The following is an 18337-nucleotide window of genomic DNA, read 5'->3' as shown; positions in this document are numbered from 1 at the left end:
AAAAGAATTGGCATTTATTTGGGTGCTTGGAGCTGCTTCCAGTCCTGGTCTCAACAGACAGTGATAGTACCATAGCTACCAACTGTTTAATCAAATTGAAATGAATTTCATCATATCATAATAAATTTCACAGCTATCAAATATATATATATATATATATACTAGCAAGAACCCGTGCTTCGCAAGGATCTATTTTAAAACTTGACAAAATGAAAACTTGACGTAATGAAATTTTGAAGAATTGAGAATAGGCCTATAACCATCCTTGGTTAATTAAGAATCTATAAGCAAAATTTCAAGTTAATTAGTCCAGTAGTTGAGACGTGATGATTCGTCAAACATAATTTTCCTATCCCGTACGTGCATAAGCCAGCTCTTTACTTTATATAATCATTATAGATATAGTTAACGACTGCAAGAGATAGGACTGTGGAACAGAATAGTGGTGAAACTATGATAGCGCAAGAAGTGTCTCAAACACAATAGTAGGTACTACATGAACTTTTTGAAAGTGATTTGAAAAAATGTTGAAACAACAGAACTGAATTCTTATCATTCTACCTTCATTTAGAGAGGCTTTTGTTTGAGCCGAATGGAAATATATTTATAAAAAAATGAATGTTTGTTTGTTCCCTGTAGACTTGAAAACTACTTGACATAACGGCATGAAACTTTGGGAATATGCTGTGTGAATATTGAGGATGGTTTCTGAACAGAAATTTTAATAGGTGGGCTAATAATAATTATTTATTAATCCATTTTACAGACATATGTTTTCGAAATTTTCGGCCGAGCGGCTACTGAAGAACGGAAAGATGATAATGATTCAAGATCATATTGTGATAATATGATTCAGCATCTAAAGTTACCAGCTGTAATAAACATATCACCCTGTGATAAATTATTGTGTACTGGTATTAAAACGGTAATTTGGTGTTGAAGTGTAGTTGATTGGTACCAGCTGTTGATAATGGCTCCTTAGAAGACCTATACAAATAATTATCACTCTCCTATCATTGAGAAACTGGAAAATGTTGAAAAAAATTATTCACCTAATGAAAGAGAGTATATATATATATACTCATTATATATATATATATATATATATATATATAATCATTATATATATATATATATATATATATATATATATTGTATAGTATTCATATTGCATTCATTAATTAGTGAAGAATGAAAGAATAATTCACAATTCTTTGAGTTTAGCTTAGCTTATATTCATCCTAAAATGGGAAGAATATGGAATTCTGTGTGATTCATCGTACATCGCATATTTCCTGGACCATACATCGACAATCTACAGCTATGAAAACATTGAATATTTTTCTTTGAAACACTGATATAATCTTTTTTTTATTGAAAACTTTACTGATAGTTAGGCCTACCACCAATTGATTGAGAATAATAATATGTTTTCTGAATAATGAATGCTGCATGACTAAGCACATAGGAAGTCCGTATTGAGATGTAAATGAACATGTTGATTGTCAGATAAATTTCATGATTCACCAAATAAAGTCAAGTGTAACATGAGATACATTGGCGGTATGAAGTTCCCTGGGTAAGCTAGTTGTAAATTAAGCTTTATTATTAATAGACAGCCGCCTTTAACAAAATGAGTAAACTCTTCAGAAGCCATGATCTTACTCTTGAAACAAAGGTGAGACTTCTGAGATGTTACATCTTTTTTTTTTCTTGTATGGAGCAGAATCTTGGACACTCAATGAAAACATATATCCAGGAGAATAGAAGCCTTTGAAATGCGACTTTATCGAAGAATGCTAAGGATAGCATGGACTGAACATGTCACTAATGAAGAGGTACTTAGAAGAATGAATAAACAAAGGGAAATTATGAACACTATCAAGATCCGGAAACTGCAATATCTGGGCCACATCATGAGGAACGACTCCAGGTACTTTTTACTACAGACAATCATCCAAGGAAAAATCGATGGAAGAAGAGTTCCTGGAAGGAGAAGAATATCTTGGCTGCATAACCTTAGAAAGTGGACGGGAAAAACATCAGCTGAACTCTTCCGCATGGCTGTGAACAAAATTAGGCTTGCCATGCTGGTTGCCAACATCCGAAACGGATAGGAACTACAAGAAGAAGAATTAATAGACAACGCTGAAAAAGACAGGATCAATCACCAGGAATACTATAAATCTATGAGGGACCAGTAAGCCATTAATTTTGAGTAGTTCAATTACTTCCATTATGGACGCTGGATACATTATGGACAATCAATACGTATGGAATTTATTAGCTACCGTACAGAATAAAAACTTTTTGACTGCAGTACCCCGACTACTGTATTATGAATAACCATTCGGATCAAATATAAGGAATTACTCGCATCTCTCATCAACTCGTAATTTTTATTCACAAGATATTAACAAAAAAAATATATATTAAGTTATATTTAATAAACTCACGTCTAGTACTCAAGTTTGTCTTTTTCTGGCCGTGCTACAAATAAATGAAGGTATATGTTTAATATTTTGTTTCTGTAATCTTGTTATCTATCAAGGAAGTTTTCAATGTGATTTTTGATGGCAATAAAATTTAAATTAAAAAAAGAATTTTCAACAAACTCCTAACCAAAAAAAACCTTTGTGCTCTGTTCTAATCGGAGTGTATGAGACTCCATATACAGCTGATAGAAGGCGCAAACCGAACTGGCCAAGCATACAACGATGGAACAAACACGTGGTAAGCTCACGCTCTCAATCAACGCAAAATCAATTTGATCAGCTAATTGATGAAATTGTTTTAAACTTTCCAATGATTACATATGTTAGAATATCATGTGTCAATTATCTCAGCTCCATATGGAGTTCACCTTACCATAAGCTTACTTAATAGGATCTTTTTTTATCCTTTGAAATCCTTAGAGGCAAAATATCTCATAATCCTTTCTTAGTGCGCATCTAGCATGTTTGAAGAATATTTGTGCAGAGTTTTAAGTCTGTAGGCCAATTAGTTTGAGCTGTAGTGTGATTTTACATCAACATTTTCAAAAAGTGCCCTCTCCTGAACCCTCCTGTGCTTCTGATTGGAAATTTCTGATCTGATTTTTTTCGTACCTGAACGAGAAAGTTTCTCATGACTTTGCTGTGCAATGAACGGTTGAAAAGTGAAAATTTTGGGGGACCCAGCTCCCTCAGGGGAGGGGGCAGATTTCTGAAAATCCTTTTGTAGTGGATGTTTTGAGGCTACAATAAACAATTGTGCGAAATTTCAAGTTTTTAGGCTTAGTAGTTTGGGCTGTGGTGTGATTTCAGTTTGTTGGGGCTTAGCCTTTTAGATATAGGTAGAAGAAGAAGAAGAGAAGAAGAAGAAGAAGAAGAAGAAGAAGAAGAAGAAGAAGAAGAAGAAGAAGAAGAAGAAGAAGAAGAAGAGAAGAAGAAGAAGAAGAAGAAGAAGAAGAAGAAGAAGAAGAAGAAGAAGAAGAAGAAGAAGAAGAAGATAGAAGGTGCGTCCACACATGCCGAACTCGAACCGCGCAGCATACCGTGCATTCCTCCGAACATCTTGCCTTTCAACGAACATGAGCATATGTTTCATAATGTTAAAAATCAGCTGTAATCATCCGCTGAACCGTACTCCGAACCATTCGCCGTGCCGCTTGCCTCTGTTCCAACTGCTCGCCTCACCTCACTCCGAACGCTGAACTTTTCAGCCAATCAAAGCCCTCGATTACAATTCGCCGTGCAGCTCGCTCCACAATATTTTGGCTATCCATCATAAGTGGAAAACATGCGAACATGAATACAGGAGTATGGGCATTTTTTTATTTGATTAAATTCATGTTTTAAAGAATTCATTGTTACGATTGATAAAATATTGATAGGAGCCTTTAAATATTTTCTAATTCAAATGAAATAACTTCTGAAAAAAATTGATTGGATAAATACCAATATTGAACTATTGTTGACCAAGAACTCAGTACATCGACAATTCATTCAACTAATTCTGTATTGATAAAATTATAATCATTTTCTCTATTGATAATCAATTTCATCAACTAACTAAAAAAAGTACTTCAATTTCCATGAATTTATCAATAGAATTATATAAATCTAAAGTGTAGGTCATATCTAAATTCACAAAGAGTTCGATTCTTGTTGGCAAGATAGATGTTATTCAATGCAGAAATCATTGTTATTCTACTAAAAGATAGGATAAAATGAATAGTTCGTCTCTTTCAGGGGGAGTTTTGACAACCCACAAAACTCATTTTTCATTTGAAGGAATAATATCAAAAAGGTGCATAGGACCTTACTTTTTTGTTCAGCTTGCCAATATACCCCTCATTTCAATATTAAAATTTTCGACTGACTGTACAGTGAGTCAATCTTTCTATCAAGGCTTGAATAATTTTGACATTTTAATTGAGTAAAAATGGTAGAGAATAATTATCATGTAGATATCAACACCTTTATTCAAAGACATATTAACTGCATGCGTTTTCATATTGCCGATACAGCATTGATAAAACTGTAGACGTTTATTTAGCAGTCTCAAAAAACTGTTCCAGCTGAAAAATTAATAATACATGCCACGTGTAGGCTTATACATTGCATAAGGAAAACGAAGTTCAAAACAAACTAAGGTTTTCCTAAACATATGTTTTTGAGATAATTTCTTTGATGCAGCTGTTTCACATTCACCATTATAAATTATACAGAGTTTGTGAAAATAAAAATATTTATTGATTACCAAAACAATACTATTATTATATTAATGATAATAATTAATTATTAGAACAATACTTCTATTATATCAATAATAATAATAATATTATTAAACATATTTATCAATTATCAGAACAATATTATTGAGGTTGAGTGGAATCAGGTGGAAAGCAATAATAGGACAGATGTTCTTTTTTTAATTTCTATCATATTATTTTGTTATTTCCAATGATTACAACATATGTTAGAATATCACATTTCAATAAATAAATTATTTCATTTCCATATGGCACTCACCTTACTATGTTCATAACCTTGCTTAATAGGATCCTTTTTCATCCTTTGAAACCCTTAGAGGCAAAATATCTCAAAATCCGTTCTTAGTGCGCGTCTAGCATGTTTGAAGAATATTTGTGCAAAGTTTCAAGTCTGTAGGACAATTAGTTTGAGCTGTAGTGTGATTATACATAAAAATTTTTGAAAATGCCCTCTCCTGGACCCCCCTGTGCTCCCGATCGAAATTTTTCTACATAGATCTAATTTTTTCTCGTAGCTGAACAAAAAAGTTCTCCATGACTTTGCTGTGCAATGAGCGGTTAAAAAGTACAAAATTTTGGGGGGGTCCAAGCTCCCTCAGGGGGGCAAATTTCTGAAAATCCATTCTTAGTGGATGTTTTCAGGCTACCATAAACAATCGTGCAAAATTTCAAGTTTTTGGGCTCAGTAGTTTGGGCTGTGGTGTGATTTCAGTCTGTCGGGGCTTAGCCTTTTATAAGTATATATATATATAATATATATATATATATAATATATATATATATATATATATATATATATATATATATTAAATGTTCAATAAAAATGAAAAATAAATACCATTCAAGTCCAATTCTACAATTCCTTTCTCCAATTTTAGTCTAATTCTTTTTTGATTTCTAATTTTGAATCTCCTCTTTTCTATCAATTCATAAGCTACACCTTTCCTTTTCCATAACTCAATCAAATCTTGAATATCCCGTTTGTAACCGCCCCCTAAATACCCCATAATGTCCCCTGAATCTGTACCCTTTTTCTCTCCATCTGTCTGCACAGCGTAATCTGTGTTCTCTGCTGCTACAATTGAGTCTCCGTGTGTACTCTGTCGTCACACGACCGTTGGATTCAAAACTGCAGTCTCCTCGGTTGAGAAAGGAGACTCAGTCTCCGAAAATTTCCCCCCATTTCTAATGTGAGTTTTTAAGTGTTTTCAATCTATTTATATCGTGTCTCCTGTTTTAATTTATATTACAAACTTTAAAGTGTCTGTTATGTGCTATATATAATATCAAAATGAATTCCTGTATGTGTGTTCGATATTGTTCAAATTATACACTTTTGATGTATCAATATCATTTATTTAAAGTCGCCATTACAAAAGGTTGGTTTTGAAACAGCTATATCTAATATTCAAATTGAATTCAATTGTATCAAAAAAGGCTAGCCCGTTCAGATTTTTTCCTCCTCTTTGAATAAAAATAAGTCAATAACTTCAATAATTACTGATATAACAGTGGTAGCTCACAGACTAGAAGTCTGCCTTAATTTCTGTGCTAAGTGATTTGTATGTGAAGATATGAATAAGTGAATTCGAATGCACATATTATAATAATACTGTACCGTATAAGATAAAAAAAAGGTACTGATTTTTACAATTATGACTGGTTCGTTAGATTCCGGTTAGTGTGAGATACATTGACTTTTTGGCGACACAAAGTTCGCCGGGAAGGTAGTATATATATAGAAATGAATAGTCTGTGTGTTTGTTTGTTCCCTATAGACTTGAAAACTACTTGACAGAACGGCATGAAACTTTGGGAATATGTTGTATGAACATTGGGGATGGTTTCTGACCATAAATTTTCATAGGTGGGCTTATAATAATTATTTATTAATCCATTTTACAGATCTATGTTTTCGAAATTGGCGGCCGTGCGGATACCAAAGAACGGAAAGATGACCATGATTCAAGATCACATTGTGGTAATATGATTCAGCATCTAAAGTGACCAGCTGTAATAAACATATGAATTGTGTACTGATATTAATATGGTAGTTTGGAGTTAAAGTGTAGTTGATTGGTACCAGCTGTAGATAATGGTTCCTTAGAAGACCTTTACAAATGATAATTATCACTCCCCTATCATTGAGAAACTGGAAAATGTTGAAAAAATTATTCACCTCATAAAATAGAGTTTCTCTTCACATTGTATCATCACTAATTATTGAAGAATGATAGAATAATTTACTATTTTTTTGGAATTTAGCTTATCTTCCCAAAATGGAATATGAAAAGAATATGGAATTATGTGCTATTTATCGTGTATACCACATATTTCCAGTACCATCTATTGATAAATCAAAAACTATGCACGCATTAAATTTATCTTTGGAACACTCATCTAGTCTATCTATTTATTCAATTCAACACTTCAATAGATAATACTAACAATTGATCGAGAAGAATATGCTTTGGGTATAAATATTGCATGACTAAGCTCATAGGAAGTCCGTATTGAAATGTAAATGAAAATACTGATTGTCAGATAAATTTCATGATTTACCATGTAAAGAAAGTCGAGTGTGACATGAGATATTTTGACTTTTTGGTGGTATGAAGATGTCTGAGCAAGCTAGTCAAACTATATTCTAACCATCATGAATCAGCTTTTCACAAAGATTTGTTTTTCTCCTGAATATCACTTCTCTCAGAATCATGGGGCGTCGTAATGCGTAATAATTTTATACCAAATAAACGGGGAGAATTTCTCCTTTCTATTGGTGTCTGGATCATTTTTATCTGACTTATATATTATATATTCCCACCTAGAGCAGAAAAAGAGATTTTTCTGGCTCGAAATCGGTTTGCAAGTCCGAGGCCGTAGGCCGAGGACTAGAAAAGATTGAGAGCCAGAAAAAGATTTTTGCCCATGGTGTGAACGATATTTTTCGTCACACTACAGGTATTGCTGACAAAATAAATAAAGAATACAAAATAAGGAATACAAAATAAAGAATACTCGTTATTGTACCTATCTCTTGATTTTAGTGGTAGAAGATTTGCAGTCAGGATTCAAGATTCTTTTAAAATTTCACTTGGAATATCACGGACGTCATCATCTTTAAGCATTTTTGAAAATTTGGAATGCGCTAATCAACAATAAAATAATAAATAAAAATGGTTGCAAAGCGAATGCTGAATTAGTTTGATTCGAAATTCGAACTGAAATAATGGGAACTTCCGATGAAGAAAGTTGACACTCCCCCGATCTAGCGGATGACTTATTAACTACAGACTTCCATGTTGGCGGCTGGAAAGAGTATGTTTTCCGGCCTAGGCCGGAAAGAAACCCTTTTCTGACGTCAGACGAGAGTCGTCTGCAAACAAGGTCTTTCAGATCTACGTAGGGACTGGAAAACAGCTGCTTTCTGTGCAGTGAGACAAAAATTATTTTTCAATAATTAATGATTATGTTCGTCAATGTCGAGACATTTCAATCAGAAAACATGAAGTTTTCGACATGCTGGAAACTTCTTTGTATCAAAAGATAAGTTGGTGGTGGAAGCGAGAAAGTTTCTCAGAAATAATTAAAATTATTTTGCCACTCGGAAGAGCGTATTTTGGCCTCTCAGGAGTTTCAAAGTCAAGGATAGCAGCTGAATGGTGTGCCACCATATGCTATCAATAGCTGGGACCAACAACAACAAAATACAGAATGATTGAAAAATTCAGCAAATGCAAGCCACATGATTATAAATAGTGAAAATGACAACCTCGCCCGAATAATCCAAGCAGTTTTTGTGTAGTTGAGAAGTTGATATTGTGGTAATTATTCATATTGAATGAAAAAGACTAAGAAATTGTCAAAAAAAACCACTGATTTATTGATAATTAGAAAGACCGGTTTCGGTTATTACACCATTGTCAATCTCTGATAAACTGTTTATCAGAGATTGACAATGGTGTAATGACCGAAACCGGTCTTTCTAATTATCAATAAATCAGTGGTTTTTTGACAATTTCTTAGTCTTTTTCATTCAATCCAAGCAGTGTTTCATTACAGCCTTTCTAGAGGCAATCAGCTGCTTCCGTTTGAAATAATTCAGACAAATATATTGTAAATTGCCAGCCTTCAGCATACAATTTGGTACACAATGCATACCATGCAGACGCTCTCCTAACTTTAAAATTCCTTGGAGACCAAAATATGACCTTCTGACTACTTTTGACAATTGGAAAAATGATTTCAATTATTTCTGAGAAACTTTCTCGCTTTTACCACCTGCTTATCTTTTGAAAGAAAAAAGTTTCCAGCAATTATTTCAAACGGAAGCAGCTGATTGCTTCTAGAAAGGCTGTAATGAAATACTGCTTAGATTATTCGAGGCGAGGTTAATATATATACACTTATATATGTGGGTGTAAACTGAGAAGTTACTTTCAAAAGTGAATAAAAGAAAAAATATGTTACAAAGATGATTTTCACGTGAGTTGAAGAATCAAGAATTTTCAAGAAATCTATTTTTTAAATATATTAATCTGTTCATTGAATTTTATTTCCAACCCACATGAATATTGTTTAGGAAATATTCATCATTGAAATTTGAAAAAAATTACAAAATAGAGAAGCATCAAATCAATATTCAGAGCTTAATGGAGATTTTCATAGTTCAGTAAGAGTGTTCATGTAAATATTGTAACCGTGAACTAATACGAACTTCGCCAATACCTTAGGCCTATTTGTAAAATTCCTATTCAGTAGCAAAGAGGAATTCAAGCAAAAAGTGGTTGGAATGAAATGATGGTAAGGTGAGAATGACAACTTCAAAGAACAGTCGCTTGGTAAAGAAATACTGGTAGGATGAATTTTTGACACTGGCCATTGTTGAACAGAAAGGTAAACGTGAATTTATCTGCAAGACAGAAAAAAGTGCGATTGAAGTTTCGATACAATCACCAAACTAAACAAAGACCTGTCGAATATTTTTGTGCCAGAGAGAGCCTGACAAATAAAGAATAAAATTTTAAATTTGTTCATTGGGCGGCTTTCTTTTTGATACTCGAATCAAATTAGGTAGGTAACTCTTTGTAACTGGGACTGTGTCCATCATACATGTTTTTATGAAATACCTACTACATGTAACAAAATTCCTTATGGTATGCACCCTCGAACATACAATTAAACAAGATTGTTGAGAGAAAATTTGACGGAACGAATTACCGTGAGCCAAAGGCAAATGGAAAAACCTTGTAGCGGAATTCCAGGTTGATGTGTTACTAAATATCACCCAAATCTTAACTATGAATCCAAGACTCAGGAACTCAGGTTTATATATATATATATTATATATATATATATATATATATATATATATATATATATAAATGAATGTCTGTGTGTTAGTTTGTTCAGTTTGTAAGCTGCGTTTACACCAAAGTTATTAACAAAATGTTAATAACTTTTTCCCTATAGATTCTATTAGATTGAACGGAGCTTGACGTCTATCTAGAATCTATAAGGGTTGAGTTATCAACATACTGTTGATAACTTTGGTTTAAACGCAGCTTCACTTTGTTTGTTTGTTCCCTATAGACTTGAAAACTACTCGACAGAACGGTATGAAACTTTAGGAATATGTTGTGTGAATATTGGGGATGGTTCCTGACCAGAAATTTTAATAGGGGGGCTAAACCCAATTATTTATTAATCCATTTTACATGGATCTATGTTATCGAAATTGTCAGCCGAGCGGCTACTGAAGAACGGGAAGATGATCATGATTCAAGATCATGCTGTGATAATGTTATTTAACATTTAAAGTTACCAGCTGTAATGAACAGATAATTTGTGTTCTGGTACATACGGTAGTTTGGAGTTGAAGTACAGTTGATTGGTACCAGCTGTAAATAATGATTCCTTAGAAGACCTATACAAATAATTATCACTCCTCTATCATTGAGAAACTGGAAAATGTTGGAAAAAAATTATTCACCTCAAGAAAGAGAGTTGTTCTTATTGCATTCATTGATTACTGAAGAATGAAAGAATAATTGACTTACAATTTTTTTTTTTAAATTTAGCTTAGCTTATATTCATCCTAAAATGAAAGATGGAGAAAATAAGGAATTCTGTTTGATTCATCGTATATCGCATATTTCCTGGAACATCTATTGACAATCAACAACTATGAACGCATTAAATTCATCTTTCAAACACTGATTTAACCTATCTATTTTTTTAATTCAACACTTTACTGATAAATATTATCACCAATTGATTGAGAAGAATATGTTTCTGGAATAATAAATGCTCATGACTAAGCACATGGGAAGTCCGTATTGAGATGTAAATGAAAATATTGATTGTCAGATAAATTTAATGATTCACAAAGGTTAATTGTGACATGAGATACATCGACTTTGTGGCGGTCAAGCTAGTTTGCCGAGCAAGCTAGTTATCTTATAAATAAATCTATCGAAGTCCAAACTGATTTTAAACTCCTATAAGTAACATTTTTAACTAATCCATTGACTAGAGCTATCTCATCATCAATTTCAAATTCAAACATTTGAAAAACTATCAACAATAATAATTTGATATACCGCTTGAATGAAACCCTACTGATATAATAGATATAATATAGTGCCAAATCCTGAATAGCAGTTTCATGTAACCCATATAAAAAATTTAAATTTACTTTTATAGATGAAATGACTGCCTGAATTATTAAGAAACTTGAAAATAGTAAAACACAAGCAAAAACTTTGAAAAAATATGAAAAGTGAATGAATTGTATATTTATTATTGATTCCTGGAAAATACGATACTTGTGGTTTACGAGAGTTTGCATCTTAAGTGACGATATACACTTTATTCCTACAAAAAGCACTTAATGAGACACAATTTCTTGAACAGAATAGTATTGTAATTGTATACAAAAAAAGCGTTTTACAGTGAAGACAATCCAGTGATACGAAAAAGGAAAACCTGACTTTCGCATTAACATTCAGATTGCATTAGTAATTGAGTTGTGAAGAATTTATGTGACAAGCATACCAACATCAGTGTACGTTTTATCTAATTAAGTCGTTGGAAGAAGTCCAAATTATACAATACAGTACTCCACATGTGATTATATGATATTTCAGCTCAAGAAGCTCACGCGTTCATACCACGCCCACAATAATGTCTCATCATGATACGCCTCTCATTAACTTTCTTTCACCCCAACAGATTTTCTTCTGAATTTCTTTGATTATAAACAGTACGGGAACCTGGCTGCTAAACAGCTCTCCAGAGTGATAAAGACGAGTAGCCCAGTCAATAATAGAGCAACTTGCAATCAATACTGTTTCCTTTGCAACCAAATCTACCCACGTCTATTTGAAGTACCGTTAGCTTTTTATGTTATTATAGAGCCGGTAAGTGGTTGAAATACTTACAATATTACTTACGAAAGGAATGTTATGTTTAGTGAAATTATTAAAAATTATGATTTCGTCTAGCTCTATAAAAGCAAATCAATCCAAAGTGATCCTTGCCGTATCGAGCTTGCTGAATTATTGTTCAAAGTGGTAATCTATGAAGGCTATTAGACAAACATGTTGACCGCCCGTAGACTACCATAATACTCTATTCCGATGATAAAGGAGATTTCAATCATGCGCAGAAAATGAAGCGTATTTATTGATCTACTTGGACAATGTTCCACGACTTTATCCCTATACGCATAAATTCAGTGAACTTCGTCTTTGAACTCAAAAGTCAGTACATTTTTAGGCATAAGAGCATAATATTTTCAACTAACAGATACAGTTGGCCTACTAGTTAATAGTTAGGTGAACTTCAAGAATGGAAAAGCGAATGAATTTGTGTCAACTGCATTTGAAACTGTATTATCTCTAGTAGTCGGCAGTGTAAGCATGCTGTTACTGTAATCCTGATATCGAATCGCAGAAGAAAGTGAATATCGTGAATGGAGATCAGTTCCCACGGCCAGAGTAACAAGTTTTTGAAAAGTGTTTATTTGTGTTTTGCATCGAATTCGGGCGTGAGAAACCGTTCTGGAGAACTAGGAGGACAAGTTTAAGAGCCAGTTAGGGATTTGCCACCTCCAGCCCGGGAAGCGGACAAGTTGCTCGTCGCTGTCGCTGCCGCTACAGGTGTAGCGATCAGTGGGCGAAGTGGAATCTGTTATATATTCAAGGCCTTGCCAGTTTAGTGGTGCTCTGTGGGTGAGTTACAGCTTTTTCTTGCCGATCGTTCAGCGTTGAATGCTGCAGTCCTCCCACTCACACACTCTCATCCAGCCACCAACACAAGTAACATCATCTTGGCAAAAAATGTTCGCATGAGAAACAAAACATAAATGGAGAAAGAAGAGCTTGCCGGCACACTGAAGCTTTGCTAGACAAGTAACGTACGTCAATCGTCAAGTCATACATTGTCAAGAAGAACAGTGAACTGCTGAATCCACAATAAAACAAGAAGTCACAAAATGAGCCAAAAAATCTGCTCAAAAAACTCCAGAGAGTTTCCCAAATGAGGAATCTATAGAAGCTCAGTTAACATAACAGTGTAAATTATATATCGTTTTATGATATTGTCTAGTGCTTTTTTTATTTGGGAGTAATTTATACATAAAAATGCAAATTCTCTCTACCTGGAAAAGAGAGAGAATTCTCAATAATTTGAAAAAGTTAGAAGTAATATTGTATTGTTGAAATAATAATTGAAGAAAAGTAAGAGTTATTATTCTCCTTACTTCACTTTACACTGATTGAGACTAGATTTTGTTCGATAATAATTAATTATCATTTGCCATAGATAATGAATAAAGCATTAAAATAGACTATCACCACAAAATTAATAATAATTATAGGAGTTTTCTCTGCTATCACCTATCAGCAAGAGCTGGTATAAGAATAGCCGCTTATTTGGCTGTGAAATATTGGATCGAACTTCAAATATCAAGACCTAACCTGTTCAGTCCAACTTACTTATTCTAGAAACCTCATATCACTTGAAAAATCAATCTCCATTACTTCATCTATTCATATTGATTAATATGGTACACCAACCGACATGAGTTGTAATGTATTTTGACAATATGAAATCAGCAAAATACGTTGAACAATACATTTATAGCATTAAGGAGTGTTTATCTGCAGAATTTTCCATTAACAGCTGATGCTCCTCTAATGGAACTACTCTCAGTAGTTAGATGATTTCTAATTGAATTTAGAAGAGAAAACAAAAATCCTCTCTATCTAAAGACAGAAATTTTGTACCACCAAAGGAGAAAATATACTAGAATACTAAAATAGAGCGAAGTTTTATCTTCCTATCTATCAGTTTCTATAGCCGTTTAAACTAGCTTTCAGTTAAGGAAGGTAAGAAGGTTGTCAAAAGTTCAGTACTGTGAAAATGTTGTTTTTTCAATTGCCTCAAATATATATATATATATATATATATATATATATATATATATATATATATAGCATTCTGAAATTTATATAAATACCAATAATTAGAGAAGTATCATCGATCTAGTACCTCACTTTAATAGATTTAACTATTCAACTAATTTATAGTCTACAACTGGTGGATAATCTTTTAATTTCATTGAAGTAATATTTTAATTTCATTTACGTAAGCACTGAAATAATTAATATTAAGCTAATTATCATCATTCATAGTAATATAATTTGCAAATTATATACTGATTGGTTCTTATTTCAGAATTGTGTGTGGTAGGAGGAAGATGGAAACTATTTCTTTGATAATGATGTCCTCTCAATAAGCATCATGCTCTCACAAAAAAATTTCCCTCCATATCGGAATGAGATTTTTTTCTTGAAATTGAAAATTTCAGAGCTGGAACTTCTTACCATATTCTCAATTACATCATTATCTCATATAACTGTTCGAAAGATGATGCTCTCTAAATATTCCTCTATTTTACTCCACAATAAGAAGCGAGGTTGAATGTTCATTGATCATGGAAATACTTCTAAAACCAACATTTCCTTTATTCCATCACTATCCTTTACCAAACATTACTATCAACTACTAACAGATTACAGATAAACATGGAGCAAAACTCTCCATAAATAATTCCACCCTGAAAGAAGGGGTGCCCAAAGGGAAGGAGGCTGAGACGCAGACTGCATCATTGAAAAAACCTTGGGGTGTCAAAAAATAGTTCTCAGTGGGTAGTTTCCAAAACCAGTTTTTGCTAAGGTGCCTTATTTTTTGGGGGGGCCTTAACTGAGAAAGAAAATAAAAATAAAGATGCAATATAACATAAAAAAATCAATACAATTTTAACATTGAATGCACTAAAGGTATTCCTGTAATTGTTTTATCATGCTAGGGGGTCCGTCATGTTCATATTCATTTATCATGAGTATTCAAGGGGGTGCGTAATTAAGATTGGGGGGAGGGAGGGGGTAGGTAAACCTGCTGAAAACACATCGGAAATGGGACTCTATAATAAATATCATTCATTTGAACGTGTCTTGAGCTTATGTGACATATATCACATGAACACTGACTGAGTCCTACATATCAACAAATATGAATTGAATGTGATCAGATCAATACTACGCTACCTGAAATTAATGCCATCTATACTATTACCTCAAAATGCAAAATGTTGAACTTGATTAGTGAATGAACATGTGTAGTGGAGTGAGAAAACTCACTACATTTTTCTCTAACATTTTTGTAAAATTGCTAATTGAGCGAATTTTGTGTAGAGAATAACTATTACATTCTACTGTAATATCTTGAAATTGAAGAGGAATTGTCTATAGTATCACATCTGGATTGATATAGCAAAGAATAATTCTTACAAGGGAGTTACAAAAAGGGAGGGTACAATGAGCAGCAGTGCAAATGTTGTTTTTTACTTTCCTTGCCCTATTACCATAGGTAAGGACAGTATTGCTTTCCAAAAAAAATCAAGGTACCCTAATTTCAAGTTTTCTATACGTTTCAAGGTCCCCTGAGTCCAAAGACATGATTTTTGGGTATTGATCTGTGTGTGTGTGTGTGTGTGTGTGTGTGTGTGTGTGTGTGTGTTGTGTGTGTGTGTGTGTGTTGTGTGTGTGTGTGTGTGTGTGTTGTGTGTGTGTGTGGTGTGTGTGTGTGTGTGTGTGTTGTGTGTGTGGTGTGTGTGTGTGTGTGTGTGTGTGTGTGTGTGTGTGTGTGTGGTGTGTGTGTGTGTGTGTGTGTGTGTGGTGTGGTGTGTGTGTGTGTGTGTGTGTGTGTGTGTGGTGTGTGTGTGTGTGGTGTGTGTGTGTGTGTGTGTGTGTGTGTGTGTGTGGTGTGTGTGTGTGTGTGTTGTGTGTGTGTGTGTGTGTGTGTGTGTGTGTGTGGTTGTGTGTGTGTGTGTGTGTGTGTGTGTGTGTGTGTGTGTGTGTGTGTGTGTGTGTGTGTGTGTGTGTGTAACACGATAACTCCATTCCTAGTTAACCGATTAACTTGAAATTTCAAACTCAAGGTCCTTATACCTTATACCATGAGGATCAGACAAAAAGAAATTCAATAAAATTCAATTCAAGATGGCGGAAAAAATGGCGGATAATTACTAAAAAGCCATGTTTTTCACGGTTTTCTCGAAAAAGGCTCTAACGATTTTCTTCATATTTATTTATCAGCTCTATCAACTGGCATGAGTCTCCTTTCTGGGAAACTAATGAGGGGTACACCCCATCCTTGAGAATTTGACTTTGTAACCTCCTTCTCGGTAGGAAGGTAGAGCAGTTTATAAAAAGAACACATAGTCGAGATATTTCATCTGTAAAACAGCTGTTTTGACGACTTTTAAAAATCATCTAATTTCATAATTTACACAAAGGAAAAAGTACTCTGAAAACAATAAATTATAATATATACATATACTACAGTAGTCTGATCGTAGTTTCAAATATGTTGCCGCCAATCGTCGTTATGTTATTCCCCTAATTCATTCTCGAATGATGCTTACAGTTCAATGAGCAAGGAAAGTTGTGTGAGTGCAACACACCAGATTTTTCCTATTATCGGGGTTTCATTCCACCGCCATCACTCAGTCATAATTGAAACTGTGAGATATAAGAGATATCATGAGACATCGAGATAAAAGATTCTACATCAACCACTCGAACGCTTTCGATCTCGCTGGATTTAATTTAATAAATATTCTTTTCATCTATTTATTTAACTCACAACAATCTGTATTATTCTGAAAAAAGTATCTAAATATTTTAAAAATTGACAGAAAACACAATTCTACACCCTCTTATAATCAAATGATATTTTCTGTTCATATTATAGTGGGCCTACTTAACTCAACTTCAGTCATACACAAAATTTCATATGAATGAAAATAGAAATCTAAGTAGCCTACCCTTTTTAGAATTGTTTATTTACAACATGTTTTGGCTATTAGATGCCATTATCATTGTCACATTATCACGAAACAAAATTTCTTGTTCAATGTGTTCAACGTGATAAAGGAGAGAGAATGACTGGATTATTTTATTGATGTAATCTTATTTCTAATCTTTAGGTAGCAGGTGTGAGCACCTTCTTTTGTGCTTCTTCAATGCTATAATGCTATTTTTTTTAACCTTACATTACTATAATGTATTGAAGTTTATCCAAGCTGTATACATTGAAAATAAGTTTTTACTATTTTGTAAGCAGAAGTTCTATTATTTCCGCAGCGACAGTTTCAGTATTTGCAATGAGGTTAATATTAGAATGAAGACGAATTTTACCTTAGATTGTAAAAGAGGCGGATGGAAGCTGGAGTATCCGAGGCGAGGGAAGTCTCCCTGGTGTTGGATATAAAGACGTTCTCCAGCTATTGTGGAGGCAGCTAGCAGCACAACGCATGGACAGAAAGAAATCCTCACCAACACAGACAGAACACTGTGAACAGAGAGAGCCTCGGCTTTCTTCTGACAGACTAGCAGACTGCTTGGCGTCTCTGCCCGATTCCATACCCATACCAGCTACCTTGCTCTCGTCTCACTCTCACACGCCCTCTCTCTCTATCTCACCACTTTTCTTTCTTATTACTATCTCATGCGCATTCACACCATCTCTTTCACTCCACCTTGTTAGCTTGGTCACAATAATTCACAGCCAGACTCACTGTTTTCTCTCTCCTTCACCCTGATCGAGCCACGCTCTCTCCCAACATTCCTCCCCCTTTCATTGTTCCGAACAAGAACAAAATCGGCCAGACGTTGTGGCAAAAATTATAGTACCGTTTGAACAGCGAACCAATTACAGTAGATCATCCAGTTCCATTTGAATATTGTTGTAGTATAACTTACATGCACCATCCAACAACTCTGGATTAGTATTCGGTCTCAAATGAACTAGCAGTGAGATCAAGCGAACATGAATACAAAACGAAGGATTTATTTATTTTAAAATAAGAATGGATTCTATTTATAAGACTGAAGAGAAATGAGGTGAGCGATGTAATGATGAGTCAGAAAAAAAACAATAGATATGACAACTGTCAAATTCAGGGAGATGGGAAGATAATATCAATAGAGAATATATATTTATCAGTGCGCC

General features: G+C 33.9%; 1 protein-coding gene across 1 annotated transcript in view; it reads right to left on the bottom strand.

Moving 5' to 3' along the window:
* The window catches only part of LOC111059809 (noggin-1-like), a 90655-nt gene extending 72911 nt beyond the window's left edge, over nt 1-17744 (bottom strand). The window contains exon 1 of the mRNA XM_039428267.1: nt 17524-17744. The gene's annotated coding sequence lies outside the window, so the exon portion shown is untranslated. The remainder of the gene's footprint in view (nt 1-17523) is intronic.
* Between the last annotated feature and the right edge of the window lie 593 nt (nt 17745-18337).

Source organism: Nilaparvata lugens, chromosome 5 (assembly GCF_014356525.2).
Source record: "Nilaparvata lugens isolate BPH chromosome 5, ASM1435652v1, whole genome shotgun sequence".
NCBI classification, from domain to species: Eukaryota; Metazoa; Arthropoda; class Insecta; order Hemiptera; family Delphacidae; genus Nilaparvata; species Nilaparvata lugens.
The sequence above is the reverse complement of the archived record's forward strand: the minus strand, read 5'-3'. Positions and strand labels throughout refer to the sequence as shown.